This window comes from Dama dama, chromosome 19 (assembly GCF_033118175.1).
Source record: "Dama dama isolate Ldn47 chromosome 19, ASM3311817v1, whole genome shotgun sequence".
NCBI lineage: Eukaryota > Metazoa > Chordata > Mammalia > Artiodactyla > Cervidae > Dama > Dama dama.
The window spans coordinates 68,774,134-68,787,256 of record NC_083699.1 but is presented as its reverse complement, the minus strand read 5'-3'; the positions used below and the strand labels follow the sequence as shown (position 1 = coordinate 68,787,256).

Sequence of the window (13,123 nt, the reverse complement as noted above, 5' to 3'; positions counted from 1 at the left end):
GTTCAGTTGTGATAAGACTTGTTTTCCCGGTTGATATTTAAAAATAGTTTTGGAGAATTTCAAGCAGACACAGAGTTAGAAAGAATCGTATCATGAAGTCCAAGTTCTGTCTCATCCCTTAGCTTCAGCGCTTATTCATTTTTGCCCAGTCTTGTGTGTGCTGAGTCATTCAGTCCTGTCTGACTCTTTGCGACCCCATGGACTGCAGCCCACCAGGCTCCTCTGTCCACAGGATTCTCCAGGCAAGAATACTGGAGTGGGTTGCCATGCCCTCCTCCAGGGGATCTTCCTAAGCCAGGGATTGAACCCAGGTCTCCCGCATTGCAGGTGGAGTTTTTACCATCTGAGCCACCAGGGAAACCTATCCTACTCCATCTCTAATCCTCCCTCCCTCAACTCAGGCTATTCTGAAGCAAACACCAGACACCATTATGATTTCAGTCAGAATTCCTAAAAGATAAAAACCATTCAAAGAGAACGTGAACCTCAATATCATGAAGTGAAAAATGTCTGACTCTTTAAGACCCCCTGGACTGTGGCCCTCCAGGCTCCTCTGTCCATGAGATTCTCCAGGCAAGAATTCTGGAGTAGGTTGCCATCCCCTTCTCCAGGGATCAAACCCAGGGATCAAACCCAGGTCTTCTGCATTGCTGGCAGATTCGTTATTGTCTGAGCCACCAGGAAAGCTTAATATCACAATGGCACCTTAAAATAGGAGCAATTCTTTAATTTCATCCCAAACCAGTCAGTGCTTCATTTCCTTGATTGTCCTATAGTTTTTTTTTTTAACAAGTGGTTTGGATCAGGATCCAAAAAGTGGCTTATCATTGTGGTTGATTGATTACCTCTCAAGACTAAAAACTCATGGGTGCCATACAACATATTAACATATTAGCATATTAACAATAGCCCCAATAAAAAAAAAAAAATCCATGGGTGCTGCAATGATCTCCCCACCACCCCCCTAGGTCAGCAGGGCTGACCTAGGACTCAGGACCTCACCCTCTGCCTGAAAAGGGCTCTTCCTTGAGTTCCCCTCTTCTTCACTTATCTCCAGGCTCCACAGGCTCTGAGGATCTAGCAAAGATGTTAGGACCTACAAGTGAATGAGAAAACTGTTTTTAAAAGCCTCCAACATATACTTGTCCTTGATCCTTAAAGCCTGTGTTGGTCACTGGTGTAAGAAACGTGGAGGACAGTCTCGTAGAAATTTCTGTGTAAATGTAAAGTGGTATCGTTGTCCTTGTAGAATGTTTTAGAGGGGAGAGCGTCACACAGGAAGGACACAGAAAACTGAACCATGAGCCGTGGATGTTGCCACCTTCTGAGCATCCTTAACTTAACCAGACAGTTATTCACAGGCTCAGAAACCTCTGAGACAAGAAGCCATGGCTGTAAGCCAAGAGAGGAAAAATTGACTATTTCCTTGATACCCATTGAAGAGAAGAAAGTCAGGTAGAGAGTAGATCATTTAAGTACAGGAAGAGGGAAAGCTCCCCCAAGTCAATGTCCAGTTACTCAATAGGATGACAGGATAAACCACGCAGTAAGTGGAGTCTCTTGCTTAGCCCCAAAGTTTGAGGAATTATCTCCTTAAGTTTTCAGCAGTAAAGAATTAGGTGAGTGATTCCATGCCTCCCACCTCCGTTCTTCTCCCAGAGGAGAAAATGGTGGCCTAGAGGGGCTATGAGATTTGCCCCAAATTGACCCACTTACCTGCAGAGTGTGATACCTTGGCCACCTGAAGCAAAGAGCTGACAAATTCCCTCTGTCCACGGGAATTTCAGGAGTGGGTTGCCATTTCCTCCTCCAGGGGATCTTCTCAACCCAGGGATCAAACCTGTGTCTCCTGCATTGGCAGGCAGACTCTTTACCCCTGAGCCGTTAGGAAAGCCCCATTGGGGAGCTTGCTGCTGCTGCTGCTGCTAAGTCGCTTCAGTCGTGTCCGACTCTCTGCGACCCCAGAGACGGCAGCCCACCAGGCTCCTCCGTCCCTGGGATTCTCCAGGCAAGAACACTGGAGTGGGTTGCCATTTCCTTCTCCAATGCATGCCTGCATGCTAAGATGCTTCAGTCGTGTCCAACTCTGTGTGACCCCATGGACAGCAGCCCACCAGGCTCCTCTGTCCATGGGATTCTCTAGGCAAGAATACTGGAATGGGTTGCCATTTCCTTCTCCACTGGGTAGCTTAAGTACTGTCAGTTGGAGACGAGGAGAGAGGATGTAGCCAGTTCAGAGAAGAGCGAATGATTTTTAGGAAAGGTGAAGGTGCCCTAAGAGGAAAGGATGGGAGACACGATGGTTTGTGAGGAGTCTGGTTTTGGGGCCAACGTCTGGTCTCCTGTCCTGGGATAAGGCTGGATCTTCCCAACTGACGACCCTCCCGGAGAGGGAATTTAAGTCAGTTGAGTTCCTGTTGGAGGATCTGACTCTAGGGAGCTAAGAGGGGATTCAAAGAAAGCCTCTTCCTGGGTGTGCTGCTTTTCCAGTGGCTTTAGCTCAAAATAATTAGTATCCTAAAGCAACATATTTTGGGGTGGTATGTCCTGAACTCCTTCACTGTTTAGTAAACGTTTGTTGAGTATCCCTATGCCACAGGATCAGGTGGAGAGGGAGGTGGGAGGAGGGATCGGGATGGGGAATACATGTAAATCCATGGCTGATTCATGTCAATGCATGTCAAAAACCACTACAACATTGTAAAGTAATTAACCTCCAACTAATAAAAATAAATGGAAAAAAAAAAAAAGAATACTTGGGGATTTTTTTTTTTTTTTTGGTTTTAGCACTAGGCTTGTTTCTGCCTCAATCCTAGGGGACCCAGGTTTGATCCCCGGGTCAGGAAGATCCCTTGGAGGAGGACATGGCAACCCACTCCAGCATTCTTGCCTGGAGACTCCCATGGACAGAGGAGTCTGGTAGGTCATAGTCCATGAGGTCTCAAAGAGTCAGACACAACTGAGAACCTTTCACTCTTGTTTCTCTGAATTCAAGCCTCACAGCGTATCCTCAGGTGGAATACTCTGGAAGGTGGGGGTTTCTGTCATCCACTTGAGCGCTGGTATTCGCATCATCACCCCTTATTTGCTCTTTCCTGCACAGTCTTTACCTCCTCGTCTCCCTGTGACAACTGAAGATCAACGTTTTTTGTGCAGAGGGTGTCCACGCCTGGTTGTCAGGAAGGTAAAAAGACGTCTACGAGGTGTGCAGGCGGCTGTCTGCCCTTGAACTCTTTTCTTTTCTGCTCACTTCAGAACTGTCGTTTGAAAGGTACCTTTCATTATCACCATGGTCCAACCCCCTCTTTTTCTAGATAAGAACGCTGGAGCCTAGGGAGGCGGGGGTCTGACTCAAGGTCGCCCGAAGCGTCCATGGCAGAGCCGGGCTGGGAGGCCGGGTCCCCGCCTTGCTCTGTGGATCTTGCTTTATCACACAGGACAATCCATTCTATTCAGCAAAGGAGGGATTTGTGCGGAAATGGCTTCCATTTGTGTGTGAGATAACCGACACAGAATTTCTTGGGTAGTTGAGGGGAAAAAGAAAAAATCCCTACTGGGAACACATTTAAAATGAAAAGCTGTGAAAATGGACGCCTTTCCGAGCAAAGGTGTTTAACCGGCTTCCTGGAGTGACTTGTGTTGGGAACACTTAGGAAGCACATGCTGACCCAGTTAACACAGGGAAGGCATCAGACTCCAGCCAAAGGAGTCCTAAGAGAGAAAGGCGTCTCTTTTGGAAAAGTACACCAATACCATCTTCATTTTTTTCCATTTTACTTTGTTTATTAAGGTAATACGTGCCCATAGGGACAGTTTCAGTAGGAACCTGAATCTAATTATGAGGAAACATCTAGATGCGAGCCATTCAAAGAGCCACCTGGAGTCCTGTCTTCAGAAAAGACAGCATCATTACAGAACAGAAAAAAAGTCTAGTGGGGCAGGGATTCTTCTATCCTTGAAGAGTCCAAAGAGATAGAACACCCAAGTGCCAACTCTGAAATCTGATTAAACCCTGGACGGATTGAAAAGGTATGCAAACAACATTTGGGGGACTACTGAGGAAATTCGTGGATTGTTTATCGGTCCACATGGGAGATCACAGGGGATCACGGTGAATTTCCTGAGATGCGGGGATGACACTGTGTGTGGAGGAGAATGTCCTTGTTCTCAAGAGACACCAGCTGAAGTACTTATGAATGAAGCTTTGTGATGTTTTTCAACTCACTTCAAGCTGTGCAGAGAAAAAATGAGGGAGGGAGAAAGCGAATGTGGAACCCAGGCTAAGAGTATGTGGATACGACTTACTGTGCTATTCTTTACCTTTTATATAGATTTGAACATTTTCAAGAGAAAAGTCAGAGACAAAAGTCGTGTGGGAAAAATCTCACTACAAAAAATGTGGTCTCCTGTTTCTGCCCACTTCCTGTTTCCCACGCTATCTGCTTTCAGTGTATTTCTTTGCTTAATCTGGTACGTACCTCCAAATGTGAAAATAAATGCAGATACTGCTGTTTCTTTAGTCTACAATTTTAGATCTATCTAATAACTTTCTAGGATAATAGGTGACACTTTCAGCTCTTTTGCGGTGAGATCCACGTTTGACCTTTTTACTCTTGTAACTGAATGATGTAAGGCCATACACTGATTAACAAGTGGGTACACAATGATGACAGTTCCTCATTTGTAAAAATGACCTTATAATTTGACTTAGTTGCTTTATTTCTTCAGTTGCCTTCCTTTTCATGAGCTATTGTTCAGTGTTTCCTCACCTAAAAATAACAGCTCTGTAACATCCCACTCAATGCCATTTCCACATACGTCATCCCTGATAGTTCAGCTGGCAAAGAACCGCCTGCAATGCAGGAGATCCCGGTTTGATTCCTGGGTCGGGAAGATCCCCTGGAGAAGGGATAGGCTACCCACTCCAGTTTTCTTGGGCTTCCCTTGTGGCTCAGCTGGTAAAGAATACGCTCGCAATGTGGGAGACCTGGGTTCAATCCCTGGGTTGGGAAGATCCCCTGGAGGGGAGAAAGGCCAGTATTCTGGCCTAGAGAATTCCATGAATAGTCCATGGGGTCACAAATTGTGGGACACGACTGAGCAACTTTCCCTTTTCTTCCTTAGGACACCTGATGTGGAGATCTCCCAGCACCGGTCTGGGTCTGGACTGTGCGCTCCTCAGGGTTACCGCCCTACAGTTAACTGACTTTCCCCCACCACCGCCCTGCAAATTCCTACACCTTCTCTCCCAGATTCTGCATCCCAGATTTTCTGGATCCCGTGTTTTCTTTGCTTCTTTATCTGATAGCTATCTGTGTTTTGTTGAGCAGTTGAATTCCATTCCAACTCCTGACCCTTTGTTTGTGACCTTTCTCTCTCTAAAAATTCTTGGGATATTTCTTTCCCTCTGACGTCCTGACTCTTTGATGTTGGTCTTTTTCTATTCATCACGCCTGGCATTCAGTGGAATTTTTCACTTGAAGACTTGCGTTCTTCACTTCTGGGAGAATTTATTGAACTATTTACTCATTAATTTCCTTCTTTTCATTTTCTCTGGTCTGTCTTTCCGGGACTCCTGTCAGCCAGATTGGAGCTTCCACATTGAGCTTCTAATTTTGTTACCTTTTTCTTCTGTGGAACATATTCTTTTTGCTCTACTTTGAGAGAGATCTCTTTCAATTTTTTTGCTGTTTTTTTCTTTTTTTCTATAATATGTATCTATAGCTATCAGATTTTTAGTTTTCAAGGGCTCATTCTTGAGCATACTATTCTTGTTTCATGGCTACAGTATTTCTCTTATTTTTCTGATGATATATTTTTAATTAAAATTTTTTAAATTCAAAAATTTTTTATTGAAGTATGGTTGATTTGCAATATGGGCTTTCCTGGTGCTCAGAGGGTATAGAATCCTCCTGCAATGCAGGAGACCTGGGTTTGATCCCTGGGTCAGGAAGATCCCCTGGAGAAGGGAATGGTAACTCACTCCAGTATTCCTGCCTAGAGAATTCCATAGACAGAGGAGCCTGGTGGGCTACAGTCCGTGGGGTTGCAGAGTCAGACACAACTGAGCGACTAACACTTTCACTTTCACTTTGATTTACAATGCAGTTTTTCCTATGCTGTATAATATATCACTTTAACTTATTTATTTTACCCGGAATAGTTTGTATCTGTTAATTCTCTACTTCTATCTCACCCCTGCCTGCTTCTCTCTCCCTGTTAGAAACAAGTAGTTTGTCCTCTATATCTGTGAGTCTGTTTCTATTTGTTATATTGAATCATTTGTTTTATTGTTTATATTTCACACATGAGTGATAACACAGAGTATTTGTTGTTTCTGACTTATTTCACTTAGCGTAACACCCTCTACATCCACCACACTGTTGCGAATGGCAGCTTTTCATGGCTAAGATGTATTCCACTGAGTATATATACCATACCTTCTTTATCCATTCATCAATGGATGGACACTTAGGTTGATGCTATATGTTGTCTATTATTGACAATGCTGCTATGAACCCTGGGGTGCACATATCTTCTCAAATTAATGTTTTCATTTTCTTCAGATACATACCCAGGAGTGGGTTTGCTGGGTCATATGGTAGTTCTATTTTTAGTTTTTTGAGGAAACTCCATACTGTTTTCCATAGTAACTGCATCAATTTACATTCCCACCAACAGTGTACTAGGCTTCCCTTCTCTATCCATCCTCAGATGGAGACTTTTTGATGACAGCCTTTTTGACAGGGGTGAGGTGACAGCTCATTGTGGTTTTGGTTTGCATTTCTCTGCAAATTGGCAGTGTTGATCATCTTTCCACGTGCTGGTTGGCAATCTGTATATTTGCTTTGGAAAAATGTCCTTTCAGCTCTTCTACCCATTTTTAATTGAGTTGTTTGGGGAGTTTTTGATATTGAGTTGTACGAGTTGTTTATGTATTTTGGATATTAACTCCTTATCGGTCATATCACTTGCAAATATTTTCTCCCTTTCAGTTAGTTGTCTTTTTGTTTTGTCTACAGTTTCTTTTGCTATGCAAAAGCTTTTACATCTAATCAGGTCTCATTTGTTTCTTTTGCCTTAGGAGAAGATAAAAAAATATTGCTTTGATTCATGCCAAAGAGTATTCAGCCTATTTTCGCTTCTAGAAATTTATTCATTTCAGGGCTCGTATTTAGATCTTTAATTCATTTTGAGTTTACTTTTGTATCTGGTATGAGAAAATGTTCTAATTTCATTCATTCTTTTACATGTAACTTTCCCAGCACCACTTATTGAAGAGACTGCCTTTTGTCCATTGTATATTTCTGCCTTTTTTATGGTGCATTAATTGGCCACAAGTGGGTTTATTTCTGGGCTCTCAACCTTGTTGCATTGATCTATATGTTTGTGCCAATATCATACTGTTTTTATTACTTTGGCTTTGCAGTATAGGCTGAATTCAGGAAGGGTGATACACTCTGCTTTATTCTTTTTTCTCAAGATTGCTTTGGCAGGGTGGGAAGAAGTAAATTAGGAGTTTGGGATTAATAGATACATACTAATGTGTATAAAATAGACATACTAAATAGCACAGGGAATTATTACTCTATTTTGTAATAACCCTGGGCTTCCCTTATGGCTCAGCTGGTAAAGAATCTGCCTGCAATGCGGGAGACCTGGGTTCGATCCCTGGGTTGGGAAGTTCCCCTGGAGAAGGAAAAGGCTACCCAGTCCAGCATTCTGGCCTGGAGAATTCCAGAGACTGTATAATCCATGGGGTCACAAAGACTCGGACAGGACTGAGTGACTTTCACCTTCATTAGGGAAAATAATCTGAAAAAAAAAGATATATATATATGAATAACTGAATCACTTTGCTGTGCAGCTGAAACTAACACAACATTTTAAATCAACTATGCGGATGACAGAGGACGAGATGGTTGGATGGCATCACCAACTCGATGGACATGAATTTGAGCAAGCTCTGGGAGTTGGTGATGGACAGGGAGGCCTGGCGTGCTGCAGTCCATAGGGTTGCAAAGAGTCAGACACGACTGATTGACAAACTGAACTGATACATCATTAAAAATAAATTAATTAAAAAAAAGATTACTCTGGCAATTTGGGGTCTTTTGTGACTCCATATAAATTGTAGGATTATTTGTTCTAGTTCTGTGAAAAATGTCATTGGTGTTTTTACAGAGTTTGCATTAAATCTGCATGTTGCTTTGCATATTATGAACATTTTAACAATATTAATTCGTTCAATCCATGAACACGGAATATCTTTTCAGTTCTTTGAATTGTCTTCAGTTTCTTTCATCATTGTTTTTAGTTTTCAGAATATAGGTCCTTCTCCTCCTCATTATGTTTATTGCTAGGTATTTTTTTTTTTTTTTTGGTGCAATTTTAAACCAGACTGTTTTCTTTGTGATAGTTCATTATTAGTGTTTAGAAAAGCAATATGCTTATTTTTACTAATAAAGTATCCTGCAACTTTACTGAACTCATTTATTAATTCTAATAGGTTCTTTTGGTGGCGACTTTGGGGTTTTCTCTGTACAGTATCATGTCATCTGCAAATAGTGACAATTTTGCTCCTTCCCTTCTAATTTGGATGCATTTTATTTTTCTTTTCTGATTCTTTTCACTAGGACTTCCAATACCATGTTGAATAAAAGTGGCAAGAGTGAGCATCCTTGTCTTATTTCTCATTTTCTTTTCTTTTCTTTCGTTTTTTTTCCTTTTAGGCTGCACCTCATGGCATGCAGTATCTTAGTTCCCTGACCAGGGATTGAACCCACACCCTCTGCAGTGGAAGCTCAGAGTCTTAACCACAGGACCACCAGGGAAGTCCTTGTTCCTCATTTTAGAGGAAAGAAACCCAGCTTTTCACCATTGAGTATCATGTTAGCTATGGATTTGTCACAAATGGCCTTTATTATATTGAAATCTACTCCCTCTCTACCAACTTTGATGAGAGTTTTTATTATGAATGGATATTGAGTTTTGTCAAATGCCTTTTCTGCATTTACTGAGGTGACCAGTGATTCATATCCTTCTTTTTGATAATGTGGTGCATCACACTGACTGATTTGTGTATATTGAACCATCCTGTGTTGCTGGAATAAATTCAACTTGATCGTGGTGTATGATTCTTTTTATGTATTGTTGAATTTGCTTTGCAAGCATTTTGTTGAGAATTTTTGCATCTATATTCATCAGAAATATTGGCTTGTAATTTTCTGTTTTTTGTAGTCTTTGGTTTTGTCATTTAAGACTACTATTTCCTTGTTCATTTTCTGTCTGGATGACCTTTTCATTGATGGGGTGTTAAACTCTTCTATTTTTATTGTATTGTTGTCAGTTTCTCCTTTCATGTCTCTGAATATTTGCTTTATATATTTAGGTGTTCCAGACGTATTAGGTCCATATACATGTTAATGAGTATTATATCCTCTTGAATCGATCCCTTTATCAATATCTAATGCTCTTGTTTGTCTTATAGACTTTGTTTTAAAGTCTATTTTGTCTGATATGAGTATTACTACTCCAGATTTCTTATCATTTCTATCTGCATAAAATATCTTTTTCCATCCCTTCACTTTCACTCTGTGTATATCTTTAGCTCTAAAGTGAGTCACTTGTTGGCGATGTATGGATGGGTCTTATTTTTATTCCATTAGCCATTATATATCTTGTGACTGGAGAATTTAGTTCATTGACATTTAAAGTGATTATTGACAGGGATGTACTCATAGACACATTGTTGTTGGTTTTTTGGTTTTATTTTGTAGTTCTCTGTTCTTTACTTCTTTTAATGTATTCCTTTGGGATTTTATGATTTTCTTTAGTGGTATGATTATGTTCCTTTCTCTCTAGTTTTTATGTGTTTATTGCAGGTTTTTTGTGTATCTTTGAAGACCAGAAATCTTAGAGATTATGTCCTCACATTTATCCTTTTTTGTGAGGTTTTTTCCTGGAACAGAATATTTCCTTATAATCTGCAGATTGAAGTTTTCTTTTATTTTTGGAAAGTTGTCTTGAATTATATCTCTAAGTACTTTTAAACACTCCTTCCTCCCTTGGTTTTTTTCTTTTTTTTAAATCTTTTTCTAATGGTATGAAGAGTATGCATGTTGGATCTTCTCTGTCTTCCATATGCAAAACATATTCTCTCTGATCCTTTTAAAATAATCATTTATTTTTATTTCTTTCTCGTTTTTGCTTCTCTCTTTCCTCTTCTCTGTGTTTCATTGTATTTTTCACAGTGCTCATTCTCCTTGATGTAGCTTTCAGTTGAGCCTTCATTTCTAGGATTACTTTTTAAATTTCCTAAGTTTTTACTACTTTAACTTGTCCTGGCATGTCCCTGAGCTCTTATATCTCTATCTGTACTTTGTGTTGTAGAGGGAACAGCCTGATTAGGCTTTTGTAATTCAGTTTTATCTGTTTTCAGAATAAACTTCATCTATACTGTCACAATATTCTTCTGCTGCATCCCAATATTTTTCTAGTTAATTTTTCTTATTTACCATTTTCTTCTTTTCATCATGTACTTATGGCAAGATAATTACAAAGATTCTATTTTAGCTCATTTCTAAATTGTGAATTAAGTAAATAAACAGAGGGTTTTGATGACAAGCAGATTTCAGTAAGCTCAGATGGAGGGGGACAGAATTCTGTTCCTGAATGTTAGATGAAGTGACGTGTGCCTGAGTGCACTCTTTCAGTCTTTACTTCTCCAAAGCACCAAAGATCAGCTCTGCATTGCAGTTCACAACACCGAGTCTCTGCTCCACGTCTTCGCCAACAAATGTCTCCTTCAAATATGATTTTTCCATGTGATTCTTTATTCAGTACCATATTTCTTGCTTATGAAGACTCTGTGTCCACTTAAACTTTTAAAATCATGGGATGATGACACTGAAAAAATAACAGAGGAAATACAACAGAATAATACATTTCTTCGATTTATCCAAAAGAAATCAGTGAAAGGAAAAAAGGAAACAAGGGGACAAGGAACAGATGACGTAAGTAGCAAACAGACAGCAAGATGGAGGCACAAATCCAGTCACATCTCATTAAATTGTTGTTGTTGTTGCTCAGTCGCTAAGTCGTGTCCAGCACTTTGCAGCCCCATGGGCTATAGGATGCCTGGCTCCTCTGTCCATGGGGTTTTTCAGGCAAGAATACTGGAATGGATTGCCATTTCCTTCTCCAGGGGATCTTCCTGGACCAAGGATTGAACTCACGTCTCCTGTGTTGGCAGGCAGATTCTTCATCACTGAGCCACTGGAGGAGCCCATTAAGTTAAAATAAAATGGATCAAATCATAATTCAATGGCAAAGACTGTCAGGCTCAATTATATACTACTTCACAGAGTTACACTTTAAATATAACTTTAGACTGAATGTGTGAAGATGGAAAATTACATACTATGTCAATATTAGCTAAATAAGGTTGTTGTGGCAAATTAATATCACACAAAAAAGATGGAAAGGCAAGAAGTTCCACTGGTGATGAAGAGGAACATTTCATAATATAAAAGGGTGAATTCAAAAGGACAAAATAATCACTAACGTATCTGTATCTAATAACATCTTCTGTACATAAAAAGCAAAATTTAACAAAAATTAAAGAGAAACAAACAAATCCACAATCACCTTTCTCAATAACTAATGTAACAGGCCAAGTAATCAGTAAGAACACAGAAAATTTCAACAGCATTGAATAGTCAAGTTGACCCAATTGACGTTTATAAAACACTTCACCCAACAATTATACAATACACACTATTTTCAAGTGTATTTGAAATATTCACCAAAATAAACTATACACTGAGTCATAAAGAAAGTCTTAAAAAATTTCAAAGGATTAAAATCTCACTGAGAATGTTCTTTAACTACAGTGGAATGAAAGTTGAAATCAGTAACAAAAGCTAACTAGTTACCTGTGAATATTAAGCCACACATTTCTAAATAATCCATGTGTTAAAGAGAAAAAAACACAATGGATTAGAAATATCTTGACTTGAAATAATAATTAAAATATAACCTATCAACATTGTGGGGTATAGTGAGAGCATTTCTTAACAGGGTAATTTATTGTTTTAATGCATAAGCTAGAAGACAAGTTGAAAGTTAATTATCTAAACTTCTATCTGAAAAACTTAGAAAAATAAGACCAAATTTAACCCAAAGAAAGTAGCAGGAAAGAAATACTTTAAATAAGGCAAAAAAAAAAATCAATGAAATGGAAAAGCAGAACTACAGTAGAAAAGAATCCACATGATCACAAATTGCTCTCCAGAAAGGATTTTTAAAAATAATATAATATAAGATTGATAAGTAAAAATGAGTGAAAACACAAGTGTCAATACCAGTCATGAAAACTAAGATATCACCACAGATCCCACAGATATGGAAAGGATAGTAGGAGGAAATTAAGAACAATTTTATGTCAAGAAACTTGATAGATTAGATAAAATGGAAAAATTGTTTTGAAAAATTTATCAAAAATTGATATAAAGAGTATAATGTCTGAATATTCTTATATCTTAAAAAAATATATATGAATCTATCATTAAAAAATGGTCACTTTACAAAAACTTCAGTCCCAACTGACTTCACTGGTAAATTCTTTCAAAAATTTAATGAAGAAATGGTACGACTCTTTCAAAGGAGGAATAAAAGGAGGATATTTCCTCACTCATTTTATGAGACCAGCAAAACTTAGAAAACGGAACCTGATGAAGACATTATAAAAAAGATACAGACCAGTATCTCCAATGAACACAAAAATCTTAAAAACTAGCTGTAGTTAACAAAAAATCACTAGCAAAATAAAGGACTAAAACCGTATGATTAATCTCAATAAATTCAGAAAAGTCACTCAGTGAAATTCAATACCTGTTCATGACAAAAACACTCAGTGAAGTAGGAATAGAAGGAAATTCCCTCCATTTGATAAAGTATCTGAAAAGCCTACAGCTAATACATGAAATTCGGAACTCTGAAATATTGAATGCTTTTCCCTTTAGGAATAGACAAGCTGAAAATGTTTGCTATTACTACTTATATTCAACATTATATTGGAGGTTGAAGTATGTACAGTCATGGGAAAAAAGAAATAAAAGGC

General features: G+C 39.2%; 1 long non-coding RNA gene across 1 annotated transcript; it reads left to right on the top strand.

Annotated features, from left to right (window-relative positions):
- Positions 1-3,898: 3,898 nt before the first annotated feature.
- LOC133073612 (uncharacterized) lies at positions 3,899-5,277 on the top strand. Its single transcript, XR_009697015.1, has 3 exons — positions 3,899-4,029; positions 4,332-4,470; positions 5,125-5,277. It is a non-coding gene; the product is annotated as an uncharacterized LOC133073612 (long non-coding RNA).
- Positions 5,278-13,123: the final 7,846 nt, after the last annotated feature.